This window comes from Ranitomeya variabilis, chromosome 2 (genome assembly GCF_051348905.1).
Source record: "Ranitomeya variabilis isolate aRanVar5 chromosome 2, aRanVar5.hap1, whole genome shotgun sequence".
Taxonomy (NCBI): domain Eukaryota; kingdom Metazoa; phylum Chordata; class Amphibia; order Anura; family Dendrobatidae; genus Ranitomeya; species Ranitomeya variabilis.
The window spans coordinates 458,784,398-458,802,363 of NC_135233.1; the positions used below are offsets into that span (position 1 = coordinate 458,784,398).

Genomic DNA, 17,966 nt, shown 5'->3' on the forward strand with positions numbered 1-17,966 from the left:
ACTGAACGTCACAGGCAGAGGATGTGGAAGACAGAGATGCGCGCCGCGGTGGAACGGGGATAGGTGAATATAGAATATACTCACCCTCCTGGCTCGTCCCTGCTTCTCCGTTGGAGATCGCGGTGTGCGTTCAGTGCTTACGCATACCGCGATCTCCTGGGCTGCGTCACTCTGTGGGGTCCAGACTGCGCCGGCGCTTGCGCAGTCAATAAAGGCTTCGGACAGAGTGACGCTCCCAGCGTTATATTATAGATATGTCGGGTGTCCTTATTTGGTGCGGGTCCGGCGTTGAGCCTGCATCTTTTCAGGCACATTACAGCTGACCTGATCAGCTGACATGTGCCCCCAACAGCCGCGGGTGGAATCACGATCCACCCGCGGCTGTTAACATGTCAACTGTCGCTGTCGATCTCTATATTGTATGGTAAATTCAATCGTGTCTTTCAAAAACTAAACTCGTCCTGTATAAAATCAAACCCTCGCGTGGCCATATTGACTGAAAAGTAAAAGTTATGGCTCTGGTAAGGGGAGCGAAAAAAAAACGAAAACTGAAAATGGCCCAGGGGTGAAGGGGTTAACAGTTTTACCCCACTTTTTTATTCAAAGCTACAAATAATTTAAACAAACAACTTGTACATTAATGGAGAACATAACAAAAAAAAAAAAGAAGCGCAAAAAATGTAAAAAAAAAATATTGCCCTGGAGAGGAGAGGTTTAAAGGGATTTTTATAACTGAGAAATCTTCAGTTGAGTTATAAAAGAGCCCAGTCATGACTTCGTGTCTTTATATCGCGATATAGTGTAATTTCCTCAAATTTAATGAGAATATGAAAAAAAAACTTCCTGGAGAATGCGGGCATCGATCCCGCTACCTCTCGCATGCTAAGCGAGCGCTCTACCATTTGAGCTAATTCCCCTGTCTTGTGCCTCTGTGTTGCGCTTAGTAACAGGAGGGTTATCCCGGCAACCAATAGGTGAACAGTAGTCCGCACGCCGGGCCCGGCTGTACGCATGCTCCAATGTGACTGGCAGCTGCGGGGGCGTGGCTTTGTGTCGGTTCTGAGCGCTGTCGGACACTGCTCCCTCTCTGCTGTAGCTGCGCCTGGCGGAGGAGGAGGATGCGAGCCGCGGAGCCCGGTGTCCGTCTCTGTGACCGGGAGTAACGAGGTAAGAACGGGGCCGGTGGTCCACCCTGTGTTATCGCTGCGCTCCTATATATAGCCCTGTGTGTGTCAGATGAGGGGCTAACAATGGCTCAGTCCCGGAATGGTGTCCATCCCCTGTACATGGTATGTGGGGGCCTCAGGGCCCGGTGCTGTCACACTGACCGGCAGGTACATGGCGCCGACTCCGCGTCACAGTCACCGTTACCTGCGCCATGTTGTGCCACCTGCGCCATAATCCACCGCGCCGTCTGAACACGCGTCAAAAAGCGGCAGAAAAACTTTGCAGCATCTTTCACCACTTCAGTGCAACTTGAAAGACAGACGTCCTGTCACCTGGAGGCGAAGGGTTAATGATGGAGGTGACGGGCGCCACCAGGAAGGCAGGACGGTCCCCCCCAATATATGGTCCTTGGATACGGCGCAGAGACGGGTTATCCGCGTAGTCAGGATGTGAATGAGGATGTGGTGTTACAGCGGGTTCCTGAGAAGGCAGAAATGGGCCGGGCGCAGAACGCGATTTTCGGTCAATTTCTCATGTGGTGGTTTCTACCACTAGTCATCATGGCAGGAATGCCTGAAATGTACCCGAGCGTGTGCCGCTTCCATCAGAGCGGATTGTGCGGATGGACATAGTTTGGCCCCGTCCTGCTACGTTCGCTGTGTGGTGTTTTGGTGTTGCAGCTTTGTGAACAGCACTAGCCGGTGTCAGCCGTGACCCCTCATCCGTCCGGCACTAGCCGGTGCAGCCGCGTCCCCTCATCCGTCCGGCACTAGCCGGTGCAGCCGCGTCCCCTCATCCGTCCGGCACTAGCCGGTGCAGCCGCGTCCCCTCATCCGTCCGGCACTAGCCGGTGCAGCCGCGACCCCTCATCCGTCCGGCACTAGCCGGTGTCAGCCGCGTCCCCTCATCCGTCCGGCACTAGCCGGTGTCAGCCGCGTCCCCTCATCCGTCCGGCACTAGCCGGTGTCAGCCGCGACCCCTCATCCGTCCGGCACTAGCCGGTGCAGCCGCGACCCCTCATCCGTCCGGCACTAGCCGGTGTCAGCCGCGTCCCCTCATCCGTCCGGCACTAGCCGGTGTCAGCCGCGTCCCCTCATCCGTCCGGCACTAGCCGGTGTCAGCCGCGACCCCTCATCCGTCCGGCACTAGCCCGTGTCAGCCGCGTCCCCTCATCCGTCCGGCACTAGCCGGTGTCAGCTGCGACCCCTCATCCGTCCGGCACTAGCCGGTGTCAGCCGCGACCCCTCATCCGTCCGGCACTAGCCGGCGTCAGCCGCGTCCCCTCATCCGTCCGGCACTAGCCGGTGTCAGCCGCGTCCCCTCATCCGTCCGGCACTAGCCGGTGTCAGCCGCGTCCCCTCATCCGTCCGGCACTAGCCGGTGCAGCCGCGACCCCTCATCCGTCCGGCACTAGCCGGTGTCAGCCGCGACCCCTCATCCGTCCGGCACTAGCCGGTGTCAGCCGCGTCCCCTCATCCGTCCGGCACTAGCCGGTGTCAGCCGCGACCCCTCATCCGTCCGGCACTAGCCGGCGTCAGCCGCGTCCCCTCATCCGTCCGGCACTAGCCGGTGTCAGCCGCGTCCCCTCATCCGTCCGGCACTAGCCGGTGCAGCCGCGACCCCTCATCCGTCCGGCACTAGCCGGTGTCAGCCGCGACCCCTCATCCGTCCGGCACTAGCCGGTGTCAGCCGCGTCTGTTCCAAGTATGGACCACGATGTCCCCACCAGCTGCGTCTCCTGATTCAAACTCAAAAGTTTCATAGGCTTATATGATCCTGTTGAGTTCAGATCAGGAGACCCGTGGCCGGTGTGGACATCGTGGTCCATACGCGGATCTTGAGTGTTATACGCATAAATCCAACATAATGGGACATCCACGGGGGTTGGAGTTGTTGTGCTAGTGCAGGGAAATCTGCACCAAATCCATTAGATGTTGGTGAGGACTTCCATGCAGATGGCATCTGATCTGCCACCACGACGTTACGAGAGGCAGATGTGTGAAGGTAGGAGGCGTTTCTCGGGGCTCCTGATCACTGGCGTGGCTGGTGTATCGGGTCCTGTGAATCGATTCGCACCAACTCTAATTGCATTTTTGATTTTCCAGGAATATTACTTTGGGTTTTCTATCCTGACACTTTTACATCTTGGCTAACAAAAAAAACTGCTGCATCGATTTTCCAACCTAATGGTGGGTTCATACGTTGCATTTTTTGCCACGATTTTCCAAAATTTCAGCAAAATCACAGCGTTTTTTGCCTTGATTTGCAGAGTACCGCAATAAAAACGCAACATGTGAATTTTCACTTATTTCTTTCATTTAACAACTCTCGGGTCTCCAACCATAAGCACTTGTCTTGCTGCCATCGTTTCAGCGCTCCCCCTCGCAATCAGTTATTTCTACAGGGAAAATAGACATTTTGCCTGCAAGCCAAAGTGGCCGATCGGAATGGTCGCAAAGTTTTGCAGCCGAAACACTGTTTCCTTTCAATATGAAGTGATTGTGCCGGGGAGCAGTGGGAAAATCGCGGCGACACACCGGCCATCATGGACCCTCCATGTGAATGCAGGCTGAAGATTGCTTTCGGGTAGCTCTGGCACACTCTCCCGCCTGGAACGGGAACACATTTCAGGATTTTTTTTTATTATTTTTTTTTTATACATTTGTAACTTGCTTTAGGCCAAATTTGCACATGTTTCATTAGAGAGAACAAATTGGAAACAAATTTCTAGCAGCAGATTTATGCACATATTATTTGGAGCCTTTGCATGCCACATGTACCGGAGTTATTAAAAGGGATTTCCAGCCAATTATATATTCGCATCATATTTGTTAATTTTTTTTTTTAATTATTTTTTGCTGCATAAACTGACCTGCGGTGTGTGATTGAAATCCGCTACATGTCAATTTCTCTTACGGGTACGATGAGTTTTATGTGCAGATTTTCCCATAGATTTGCATTAGATGCAAAAAATTTGCATGTAAAAACTAGTGATGAGTGAACGTGCTGGGATAAGGTGTTATCTGAGCATGCTCTGGTGCTAACCGAGTGATTTTGGCGTGCTCGAGTAATATGTTCGAGTCCATGCAGCTGTTCGACACCATGCATGGATTGTCTAACAAACAGGTAATCCCTGCATGTGTAATCCGCACACAACTGTATCAATAAAGTTTTGTATAAAAAATAAAGCAACTTTATTTAAAAAAAATGACACACCAAAAAGAGAACAAAAACCCCAGCGTCAAAAACTTAATAAAAACGAATGTAAGAAAAAAACACAATGAAAAAGCCCAAGTAACCTAATTCACAGCATAGGTGCAGAAAATCTGCAACATCAAAAACGCAGCAAATACTCGATGTAAGAACATATTTATTCCCAATTTAAAATTGATTCTTAGGATGTGTTCAGACTGCGTCTTTTTTTGGCAGTCAAAAACATCTGTTGCTTCAGGAATCGTTTACTTTCTCTGGAGTTTGGTAAGCTAGAAGTGACTTTTTTTACTGCTTTTTTTTACTGTTTTTTGTTTTTTTTTAAAGGGGGATATATTTTGTTTTTCTAACATTTTTGGCAGTTTGTTTACCGTAATTTTTTTGTTAAAAAAAAAAATGAAAAAAAGTGTTGACAAATAGAAGCCCCGGCATCTTCTTGACATCTTCTTAGTCTTTCCTTCAGCTTCTACCATAAGGTATTGCCCATTTTCCCTGCAGAAAATGTTAGAAGAGTGGTCAGGCCACTTCTTTTAAAAGCTTGGTGTCTTCTAAAAGACATCCAAAAGCCTAAGCATATGAACAGCGAGTCTCTTCCCAGACAAATTAATAGGGCCGCTCTTTTTAGACCATTTTTCGGAGCGGACCCACTTAAAAAGATCTTAAAAAAAAAAAAAAGACAGTTTGAACATACCCTTAAAGGACTCCAACTGGTTAAAAATAATCACATAAATGATACTTGCTCTCAGAGACCCCCCATGCCTGACGCTTACACGGACCCCGCTGTTCTTTGCTTCCAGCTCCTGATCCACTGGAAATGCCTGCTCAGCCAAACAACCAGGGACGCGGGGAGGGTAAGTTATAATTTCCTTGATTTTGTCTTTTTTTTTTTTTTTTTTTTAATCAGTTGAATCCCTTTTAAGAGTAAGTGTCATCAGTTGGAAAATTCCTTTAAATAATCAAAAAGCTTAGCCTAAATCAGTATTACAAGTGGCTATAAGAAACCTTTTAGTATATCAAAGAGGAGAAATCTGCTCCTTTTACTTATCCGCCACTTCTTCTCCCCTCCCTTTGCCTCCTGGACTTATCATTCTCTCTGCCCAAAACAAGGTGAACTGCGAGATCACTGAGAGATCATGTTACAGCTGACTATTGAAGTCTACAGAGAGCGAAAGGAAAATTGTGGATGTGGTGTCAGGGCGCTACCACGTAGGAACGGTGGATTTGTAGAACCTGGAGAAGTAGTTGATCCAACTCAGCCACGCATTGTTTTAAAGCTTTTTAAAATAAATCTGATCTCTACACTTGGATCACCGCTCATCTTTGGTAGCGCCCAGACACCACCTTGATTCTCTCCATCGGCTGGGTGCGATTGCAGCGGGTGGAGCAGGAGCCTTCTATCTTTTGGCTTTATGTCTACAACGGAGTTGTGCCGCACACAACTCATCCAGGTGAGCGATATACATCCTGCCATCATGTTGATCACTCTGCGGTATTGCACAGGGTACGCTCCCTCTTTCTCTTTTTTCTTTATAGAGAGTGAAAAGGGAAAGAAGCAGAGGGTGAGAGGCATAGACACACAGCTTTAGCAATTTTCTCTCTCCAGTACTGGATTCACAGCTACACTGCTCAGTAATGATGTATAATGTCCTCCATGTGGCTTATAAACATGTGCTGCATACAACAGAAGAACCAGACTCCTTCTTTTCTGTGTGGGCAGTGCACAGACGAGCTCATAGCAGCTACTATACACCCACTAGCTTAGCGACAACTGAAATTTGGAAATAGCGCCTGCAGAGGGGAAAGCTTGATGAAAATGTAGTATATAAGTCATATAGTGGGTAGAAATGGTGCTATTCTTCATGCACACCCGTCATTTTTTTTCAGATCAGCAAGTTGGCTGATCATGGCAGGTTTACGCAGGTCAATGGAAAAGGAAATTCAGTGAGCGAACTAACTAGAGCAGGAGGAGGACCAGAACCCCGGCCGTTCTTCTCACGCGCAAAACTGCCGTATAAATCAATGTAATGTCATAAGTGGTTTTATAGAACGACCTTCATTTACGAAGTGTCATCTCGTGTAGCCTTACCCCAGAGATAACGATGAGAGTATCCCACCTAAGATAGGACGTACTAAAATAGAGAAGACTGAAAGGCGATCGTATTAATAGTACTTACTAGCTACTAAATAAGGAGCAGCTTGTCCAAAGGTTGAGCTGATGTTTTGTAAGGAGCTCGGACCCTCGTCTTGAGAACATTGAGGTTTGAGCCTTCACTTTCACTAGAGTAAGTGGCTGAAGTCAGAATACATCGAATATTTTGTCAGGCGGATCTCAATGTCCCATTAGATTTTTCTAAAGCAACTAAAATAACTGTATATAACTTTATACCACATGGACAGTTTTGGGGATCGTCACACTGTGCCATACTGGCAACTAAATAGGGCTATAAATTGATTAAGAAATGCACCAGTAAATGCCCATTTGCCGCAACCTACCTTACTCACATGTTAAAATTAAAGGGGTTGTCAACTACACAAACAACACCCTCGCAATTACTATATTCCTCTATGTAGAATAAAACAGTCCTGTACTCCTCTCTGGTGTGGGGGCGCCCTTGCACCTCTGTCGGCGCCCTTGCACCTCTGTCGGCGCCCTTGCGCCTCCAGTATGTCGGCGCCCTTGCGCCTCCAGTATGTCGGCGCCCTTGCCCCTCCAGTATGTCGGCGCCCTTGCCCCTCCAGTATGTCGGCGCCCTTGCCCCTCCAGTATGTCGGGGCCCTTGCCCCTCCAGTATGTCGGGGCCCTTGCCCCTCCAGTATGTCGGCGCCCTTGCCCCTCCAGTATGTCGGCGCCCTTGCCCCTCCAGTATGTCGGCGCCCTTGCACCTCCAGTATGTCGGCGCCCTTGCACCTCCAGTATGTCGGCGCCCTTGCACCTCCAGTATGTCGGCGCCACCGACTGACTTAGTGCACACAGACTTTTAGGTGCTTATGTCCTGGTGGACGCCGACCATCCATTATTATGTGCAGTTACAATGGCTGCATGCAATACTACATTTTTCCTGTAGCAGGTGCTGCAGCGAATTTAGACTGCCACCTCCAATTTTTTCCAGGCAAGACTTGCCGTTTGCCGTGGTCTCCGAGTCTCATTTTAAGGGTTATCTTTATAGGAGATAGCCACCTCCCCCATCTTGAAATAATTAGTTTTTACAATGGCCATTCGAACAGTCACAATAGGTTTGGGGGTGTCAGAAGTAGGCACTATTTTAAATAAAAACATTTTAGGGCCAAGGCCTTTTAGATCATTTTTCTTCCAATGACCCCACGTTTATGCCAGAGATGTCGTTTTTCAGTCACCTGCTCTCCCCCAAAAATATGGTTAAAAAAGCCAAATCGTATGTACCCCAATATAAACTACAGGTCTCCAAGTTAATGAGTTATGGGTCTCTGAATATGGCAACATAAACCTGTTTTCATTTCTTCTAAGTTTTACCATAAATTGTAAGCGAAAAATAGCTGTGGCTGGAAGGGGTTAACAAAAAATAATAAAAGCAAAGGCTTATTGCCAACCGGAATTCAATAGGTTTTCTGCATTCGAGCCGACCTTACATCATGTCTCCTGGTTTCTCTCTGGATATCATTATGTCGCGGGGATTTAAACATTTACATCTGCAATTGTAAACCTGGGGGTTGTTGGGGGAAGTTTACAGAAAGCTGCAGCAGCGTTCTCCGTATTGTCTGTCTGCGTGAATAAAGAAGGAACATCTGGTCGTTGCGTCCGGAATGCAGACGGTGATCTTGGGCAGAGATGTTAAACTGTGGCCAGAGTGTCGTAGCGCCATGAGAACTGTAGCGTAACCTATGCTAGATTTCTCAAAGAAAGAAATGTGAGTTGGGGCTTTGCAGTAGTGGAGACTTTTTTTTTTTTTTTTAAGGGGTATAACCGGCCATAAATATTAGATAGCTGTCGGCGAAACTTCAGCTTCCTCTCTGGACTCGGGAATGTTCGGCGCCTTTGTGTTTTATAAGAGAGCTCCTGCTGGACTCCTATGGAAGTGGCTTACCTCTCTGACAAAAAGAAGGAAATTCAACAGGTTAGATCCTACTCTTCCTCGACATCATCAATCGAGAGAGAGTGTCGGGAGGTTTTATACACATTAGATGGCCGTTGGCGAAACGTCAACTCTCTCTCTGGGCTCAGGAATGTTCGGCGCCTGTGTTCTTGTTCTCTATAAGAGAGCTTCTGCTGGACTCCTCTGGGAGTGGCTTATCTTCCCAGCTAAAGCCAAGAAATTAAACAAATCAGATCATTCTTCTGTCCTCCTCAATCAAGGGAGATTTAAGAGGCCACATACACATAAGATGGTCAACTGAGCCCACTGAAATTGGTAGCTTTGGCCAACCAATCTAATGGGTACTAGGGCTTTTACCCCATAGTAATTATGTTGGAGTTTTTTTTGCATATGGATTTATTTTTTTATGTAAATATATTAGTTATTCAGCATAAATTTTGATGTTTTGCAAATTAATATTAATTAAAGGAGTTGTGCATCCTTTACGAAATATTTTGAAAACCCTGCAGCTTCCTGAACCCTAACGGTGTGTAATGTATACACCAATAGGATTTGGCTCCACTTGACACGTTATCAAAGTATGCGATTTAAATAGTTGTTGACATGGGCAAAGTACAGTCTTCCATCAAGATTCCACTTGGCACAAATGTACTAATGTAATTTAATCATGAGATCTGATTTCATACTCTCCGCCGCTTCTTATTTCTTTATGACGCAGACATGGAGCTTACCCCCGATCCTTGTTTTTCGATTAATTGATTAAAACGGATCTGCTCATTCAACAAACTTTGCATTAAAGGAGTTGTCTGGTCTAAATTGAAATATCTGCAATCACTCCGTGTGACTGCGGACTAATGAATCCCTCCAGCTCATGCACTGTGTGCTGCGAGGATTGGCCGGTGTCTGAGCCGGGACCGTCAGGTACGTAAGCATTACTTATACTCCCTGCCGGAACCCATCTAGTGGGCGCAGCCTCACTTGTATTGATCGAGGTTGCGCTCACTGGACGGCCGCGTCACTAATCAGAGAATTCTGCTACTTTCTGCACTTATGTGACACTTCTACTGTCCCCTCGTCATCTACTTTGAAAATGCAGCTCTTTTCCATCTTTCTCGGACAAGATGGGCTGCGGGTACAGTGAAGGGTCAGGTTACACTTCCTTTTATACTCTATGAAGAGAAGATGTGGAATGAGGAGGAACAGATTGAGAAAACAAGTTTTTCACCTAACCCCAGTGCTGGGTTCACATCTACACTGCTCAGTACTGTTGTATAATTTCTGCCATACTCCACACTCCGGGATCTTGGCTGTATTTTTCGTTTTGTGATGCGCCAAAAGTTTTCTATTGGTGAAAGGTCTGTACTGCAGGCCCCGAACTCTTCTTTTGCGGAGCCTTGCTGTTGTGATGATGCAGTATGTGTTTTAGCATTGTCGTACTGAAATATGGAAGTTCCTCCCTGTCTGGATGGAGCATATGTTGTTATAACACCTCTATATAATGCTCAGCTTTGATGGCGCCTTTCATGTGTGCGCTGAGCCCTAATGCAGCCCCTATACCATCACATTTACAGGAATTCTGCGTGGATAACAAGCTGGATGGTCCCTCTCCTCCTGAGTTCACAAGAGTCCCACAGCATTAAACAGTGCAGGTACTCAACCTCTTTGACAAGATTATGGCATGATCGGTCAATATAGTCATACATTTCTTGGCAGACTAACAGAGGAACAGCAAAACGCAGAGTGCTAAGAAAGATTCTCCAGAAAAGTTATTTTCTGGCAAACCCATTTATTAAAAGGGACAGGTTCCGGAGTGATGACAGGTCTACGTTAAGGTCTGTAGACTGTGGTTTTATAGCTTCTAAAGCCTTTATTTGTTGTTCTCCCTTTTTTCACGAAAAAAAAAAATTACAAATGAGAATAATCACATTTGCTGATTACGAGAGAATGAGGTTAAGCAGTTCAAGTATAGCGGCATCTACCCATTAGAGATACTCTGAAATTGCCGAGACGTGTTTTATAATGGAATTGGATCAAACAGGCAATTTTCGGAATAGACTTAAAAAGGCATTTATTTACTGCTCACTCCGGCTGGAAAAGTCTGCGAAACTGGGTTTAAAAGGCTGTAAGTCACTTAGATGTGAATGTTTTGTTTTTCGTCTTTCTAGAACGGCAATTTAAAGGTTTTAGTATTTTTTTTATTTATTTTTTTTTAAAGTACCTTTCAAAAATCTGCACTGTGATCCCTTTTTACGACTTCGACCTGACACGCAAGCCATTGAGGCGCAGCTGTGTGCCGTATCCTTCAGTTATTTCAGCTGTCGTAGTGAGCACAGTCGTGAGTACAGATGAGCCGATGTGCCTAGAGATGAAACGGCCACAGTGCTCCCCTTTATTCTGCAGATTGTCGGGGTCCCAGCAATTACACAATGATGTCCTATCCTATTGAGAGTCCTAAAGGTCTCTTTGGGACATATGAAAAGACTATGACTGTTAAAAACCTTTAACAATTGGGGGCCCATAGAAGATTTGGTATTGGGGGCAACAAGATTCAAGTTATACAACAGCCTAGTCCGATATATATATATATATATATATATATATATATATATATATATATAATTAGCTCTAGATACCAGTAATTGCCCACTGGCTTCATTAACCTACATACATGTACAAGAAATATGGAGGTCAGACTTGAAGATCCTTTACAGCTTTCCACACTGCGTTTCACTGTGCTTTCAATACTTCATCTGGGGCTTTTAATCTGAATACCTGAAAACTGTGATCGAACAAGGCAAACAAAGTCATGGAAAGAGGAAATAAAGAAAAAATATATATATATATATATATATATATATATATATATATATATATATATATATATATACAGTAAGAAAAAAGGAACAGCACAACAATGGTACTTATCTTCGGGTGCAGGGCCCCAGGTAATCAGTCCAACGATTACTTAGATTCACAGAGACTCAAAAAAGAGGCAGCACTCCATACTCATGGTGAAACATGTGGTAGGTTTAATCGACCCACATAGCCGGGCGACGTTTCAGCTCTATCTGAGCCTTTATCAAGGCTTGATATATATATATAATTTATTTTTTTAACCAGAAAACCCTTTTGATAAAATTTAAAAGGGTCTGTGAACCTATAATCACTTATTACCGGATACAGTTATAGATTACTTTATAGGTGTAAGTGACACATTAATAACCTTGGGACCTCTGAGAATGTCAGATTACCCCCCTGTTATCGTACAGAAGCCTTAGCCGCGGTCTCAATCTAATGGACGCGCTGACAGTGTCCTCTGTGCCCCCCGTCAGCATTACATCTACATGTTATCTTGACATTTAACACACAGTTAGAGAATTCCTTTTAAAACCTTTCCCGGCTGAACCATTATTAGCAAAAACAATATTGAGCCGGAAAAGTTTTAAAGGTCTCGCCTGGTGTAGGCGGCTTCTCTGTCTGCATGATTGTGGGTCCTGCATACCGGAAAAGCCCCCAGGTAATAGGGGTCCCTATGATCTGCTCTTGAAGCAGTATATATAGACAGGTTCTACGGGTGAAATAGAACCTTTATGGAGTTTATTACTCTTTGGGGATGCAAATTGCCTCTTCAGAGAGGATGAGAACTTGAACGCTAGTGTAATATGAAGGAAGTAGCAAGGCTTCCAATAGGTAGCACTAGAGTTCTGTTGCTCTGCAATGAGGCAATTTCCATATTAAATTTTTCCATGGCCTATAAGTCTCCTCACTCTGACATGCCAGGCCTGGCTTGTCCCTCTACACAAGAAGAAACATTGCCCCTTATATTCTTATTCTTTGGGGGTAATTTATCACCGCTGGTGTTTCCTACACCACTAATTTTGATCATAAAAACACGTTGAATTAAAGATGCTCCAGGTTTTTTTTTTTTAAGAGGTGAGCTTTATTAGGCAGCCCATGGGCCAGAAATTGAAATACGACCTAATTGCTGATATACTTTGCAGCAATTTTCTTTCTGGCATTAATTATTGTAGTTTTGTTGTAAGGCGGATAGTCACACCCCTATTGCTAAACGCCATTCACTTTTGGGGGGGTTCAAAACGTCACAACGTTTTTACATAACACAAATTTGTATCTAAATAATTAAAAAAAATAAATAAATTTACTCCCTCCTTAAATCTCTTCCTCCTCCTTCTCCGGTGGTCCTCGTCTGCTCCAGATGTGATGGCGGGCCACCTTATGGTATCAATCACTGACCTCAGTGGTTAAGTGCAAACATTAAGGCCACTGAATAGTTGTAGCGGTGTCTGATTACTGGGGACATATGAGTGGGGACCACCGGACTGTTATCATTGGAGATTCAACTGGTAATTATTGCATATTTCTATATTCTAGTACATTGGTCCCTTCTCTTTGACAAATTTTTTAAAAAACCCAGAAAGTTTCTTTTTTATCCCCATCTTGTTAAATAGGTAAAATTGCAAAATGCTGGTCAACATAAACAACTTTTGCAATTTACCTCTTATTAAACATCTCCATTCTTAAAAATAATGGATTTGTACTTATGTTACTTACTGCTCATTACCTGAGTTACTGGCCACTTCTGCAGTCTATCAGCGGTGGCCAGTCTCTTAGGCAAGGAGTGCAGCGCTTACAAGCTGGATCCGGACATATTTAGTCTTTCTGAGCAAATAGTATGGACCAGCAGCTCAGCCATGTTGCCAACACAAACTATCGATCTTCAGGAGCGCACTGTCACTCGGCAATCAGGAAGGGGAGCAGTGCACTCCTGAAAAATGGTCATAAGACAACCCCTTTTAAGAATGTAATCAATTTTTTTTTTTGTTTATTTTAGGATAATACATATTCTTTAAAGATCATCTATTTAAAGAGGACCCGTCCACTCTCCTGCTTTGTCTGTTTTAGGAAATATGTATATTCCCCATCTTTTCTTGTAGTTGTGCGCTTCTTTGATATACTAGTTAAATTTATGAATAAATTGACATCTGGGTGTATCCACTTATCCATTTTATAGGCGTATGTCCATGCACAGTCTTACAGTGTCCACACTGATTGGGGGACTCCTTCCCCCAACGAAATACACGCAGTTGTCAATTTATTCATCAATTTCTAGGAGAAATGGTTCAACTCTGAGTCACAAGATGCTCATAAATTGAAATGTTATGGGACAAACCGTTGACTTACTAAATCGGACTGTCGTCAAAGATCCTCCTTAAGTTAGGTCGAATTCAGTACAGATTGAGATTTATAGACCGGCCGAAGGTCTTCTGCCTGAACATGACAGATTTGCAGACTTTTGAACTTTCCTTGTCTTATATTAAAATTAACAGATTTTTTACAGCAATTCTTACATGAATTTTCAAAGAAAGTACACCAGCCTCATCAGGTCAAATTGTTTAACATTGTGCTTTTAGACTAAAAATTGTGGTGATTTGGAAATCAGAAACCAGGTTTCAATGTACAGTAGTGTGAAAATAAATATTAAACAAAGATAACACATGTAAACACAAAATGCAGTTTATAAATGGTCTTTATTATTAAGGGAAAAAGAAATCTAAACCTACAGGGTCCTGTGTTAAAAATGATTGTCCCCTAAACCTAATAACTGGTTGGGCCAGCCATAGCAGCAACAACTGCAATCAATCATTTGCGATAACTGGCATTGAGTCTTGTACAACGCTCTGGAGGAATTTGGGCCCACTCATCTTTGCAGAATTGTTGTAATTCAGCCACATTGGAGGGTTTTCGAGCATGAAACACATTTTGAATGTCATGCCACAGCATCTCAATCGGATTATGGTCAGGACTTTGACTAGGCCACGCCAAAGTTTTTAGTTTTCCTTAAGCCATTGAGAGGTGGACTTGCTGCTGTGTTTTGGATAATTGTCCTGCTGCATAACCCAAGTGCGCTTCAGCTTGAGGTCACAAACAGATGGCCGGACATTCTTCTTCAGGATTTTTTGGTAGACAGCAGAATTCATGATTCCATTTACCACAGCAAGTCTTCCAGGTCCTGAAGCAGCAATACAGCCCAAGACCATCACACTACCACCATATTTTACTGTTGGTATGATGTTCTTTTTCTGAAATGCTGTGTTGCTGAGGATATAATGGGACATACACCTTCCAAAAAGTTCAACTTTTGTCTCGTCAGTCCACAGACCATTCTCCCAAAAGACTTGGGAATCATCGAGATGTTTTCTGGCAAAACTGAGACGAACATTTATGTCCTTATTGCTCAGCAGTAGTTTACGTCTTGGAACTATACCATGCAGGCCATTTTTGCCCAGTCTCTTTCTTAGGGCTCATTTCCACTTGCAAGGAAAATGGACGAGTGCAATCCGATAAAAAATCGGATTGCACTCGGACCAATGTTATTCAATAGGTGTCTTTTCATTTGCGATTTTTTTCTCAGCCGAAATCGGACTGAGAAAAAAATCGCAGCATGCTGCGTATTGCTGCAATTCTCGGACGAGACTCGCCAATGCAAGTCAATGGGTGCGAGAAAAAAATCGCACAGCACTCGCACCATGCGAGTTCTGTTCGAATTTTACGCACCGGTGTCCTTTGAAAAGCCGGCAATTCAGCGCGGTGTACAGTAAAATCACACTGACAGGTTAGAATAGAGTAGATATATACACATAGAATAGGTATATATACATATATATATGTCAGTGAGACACCTATATATGTATATTTATATTTAACGCAGCGCTAGATAGCATAAAAGCCGCTAATTCAATTGCCGGCTTTTGCTCTCTCCTTCACAAACCCGACAGGATATGAGACATGGTTTACATACAGTAAACCATCTCATATCCCTTCTTTTATTACATATTCCTCTTCACTAATTCAAGAAGTGTCTGTGTGTCAAATTTGGGGGCTCTAGCTAAAAATGCCAGAGTGGTAAAACCAGTGACTGAGGGCAGATATTAATAGCCTAGAGAGGGTCCATGGTTATTGGCCCCCCCTGGCTACAAACATCTGCCCCCAGCCACCCCAGAAAAGGCACATCTGGAAGATGCGCCTATTCTGGCACTTGGCCACTCTCTTCCCACTCCCGTGTAGCGGTGGGATATGGGGTAATGAAGGGTTAATGTCACCTTGCTATTGTAAGGTGACATTAAGCCAGATAAATAATGGAGAGGCGTCAATTATGACACCTATCCATTATTAATGCAAAAGTAGGAAATGGTTAATAAAAAAACACACATTATTACAAAGTACTTTAATGAAATAAAGACACAGGGTGTTGTAATATTTTATTATTCTCTTAATCCACCTGAAGACCCTCGTTCTGTAAAAAAAAAAACAAAAAAAAAAACCCATATCCCATACCTTCCGATGATCAGTCATGTCCCACGATGTAAATCCATCTGAAGGGGTTAAATCATTTTACAGCCAGGAGCTGTGCTAATGCAGTGCTCGTGGCTGTAAAACCCCGGGGAATGAATGGAATGCAGGGGAATGTCCTGTAGTTACCTTGAGGCGCGGTGATGCGCCCTCTGCTGGATGTCCTCATATGAACTCGAACGTGTGTCTTTATTTCATTAAAGTACTTTGTAATAATGTGTGTGTGTTTTATTAACCGTTTCCTACTTTTGGATTAATAATGGATAGGTGTCATAATTGACGCCTCTTCATTATTAATCTGGCTTAATGTCACCTTAAAATAGCAAGGTGACATTAACCCTTCATTACCCCATATCCCACTGCTACACAGGAGTGGGAAGAGAATGGCCAAGTGCCAGAATAGGCGCATCTTCCAGATGTGCCTTTTCTGCGGTGGCTGGGGGCAGATGTTTGTAGCCAGGGGGGGCCAATAACCATGGACCCTCTCTAGGCTATTAATATATGCCCTCAGTAACTGGCTTTACCACTCTGGCGGAGAAAATTGCGCGGGAGCCCACGCCAATGTTTTCTGCGATTTAACCCTTTAATTTAATAGCTAGAGCCCCCAAATTTGACACACAGACACTTCTTACATTAGTGAAGAGAAATATGTAATAAAAGAAGGGATATGAGATGGTTTTACTGTATGTAAACCATGTCTCATATCCTGTCGGGTTTGTGAAGGAGAAAGAAAAAGCCGGCAATTGAATTAGCTGCTTTTATGCTATCTAGCGCTGCATTAAATATAAATATACATATATAGGTGTCTCACTAACATATATATAGATGTATATATACACATTCTATGTGTATATATCTATTCTATTCTAACCTGTCAGTGTGATTTTACTGTACACAGCACTGATATGCCGGCTTTTCAAAGGACACCGGTGCGTAATAATCGGACAGCAATACGGATGTCATACGGATGTTGCGATAAAAAATCGCATGACACTCGCATGACAATCGCATGATTTTCCTCCATCTTTTCGGTCCATAATTCGGACCGTTTTGTCTCTCGCATGTGGAAATGAGCCCTTAGGCCGGGGTCAGACTTGCGCGTGCAATGCAAGAAACTCGCGCATCAATACCCGGCTCTGCCGCTGGAGTGTGGGGCTGCATGTATTTATATGCAGCCGCACACTCCGATCCCGAGTGCCGGGTATTGATGCGAGAGACTCGCTTGAGTTTCTTGCATTGCACACGCAAGTTGGACCCCGGCCTTATTGTGGAGTTATGAACAATGACCTTAACTGAGGCAAGTTGTCTGGCTTTTGAGGAACTTTTGGTCTACTTCACTTTGTCATGCAGGTCCTATTTAAGTGATTTTTTGATTGAGAATAGGTGTGGCAGTAATCAGGCCTGGGTGTCGATAGGGTATCACAAAGATGTGATAAACCATAGTTAATTTATGTTTTAAGGCAAGGGGCAATAACTTTTTCACCCAGGGTCCTGTAGGTTTGGATTTCTTTTTTCCCTTAATAATAAAGACCTTAATTTAAAAACTGCATTTTGTGATTACTTGTGTTATCTTTGTCTAATATTTACATTTGTTTGGTGATCTGAAACATTTAAGGCCGGCCTCACACTCAGCGTATGTAAATACGGTCCGTTTTTTACGGCCGTAATACGCAGAAAAGTCCCCAAAATAGTGATCCGTATGTCATCCGTAGGCAGGGTGTGACAGCGTATTTTGCGCATGGCATCCTCCGTATGTAATCCGTATGGCAGCCGTACTGCGATATTTTCTCGCAGGCTTGCAAAACCGACATCTAATGGATTTATGTGCTCAAATGTTCGTTAAAACGTATATACAGTGTGTGTGTGTGTGTGTGTGTGTGTGTGTGTGTGTGTGTGTGTATATATATATATATATATATATATATATATATATATATATATATATATATATATATATATATGTGTGTGTCATTGAGACACATATATATATATATATTCTGTATTTATATTTAATTCAGCACGATATATGTGAAAAGCCAGTAATTCAATTGCCGGCTTTTCATTTCTCCTTCCCAAACCCGACAGGATATGAGACATGGTTTACATACAGTAAACCATCTCATATCCCTTTATTCCACACTAATAATG

The 17,966-nt window shown here is 44.1% G+C and overlaps 1 protein-coding gene across 2 annotated transcripts in view; it reads left to right on the forward strand.

The window, feature by feature from the left end:
- The first annotated feature begins 1,011 nt into the window (after window positions 1-1,011).
- The window catches only part of LOC143806640 (uncharacterized), a 62,556-nt gene continuing 45,601 nt past the window's right edge, over window positions 1,012-17,966 (forward strand). The window contains exons 1-2 of one of the 2 annotated variants that reach the window (XM_077287409.1): window positions 1,012-1,167; window positions 5,175-5,228. The gene's annotated coding sequence lies outside the window, so the exon portion shown is untranslated. The remainder of the gene's footprint in view (window positions 1,168-5,174; window positions 5,229-17,966) is intronic. The other variant, XM_077287408.1, reaches the window with a different exon arrangement.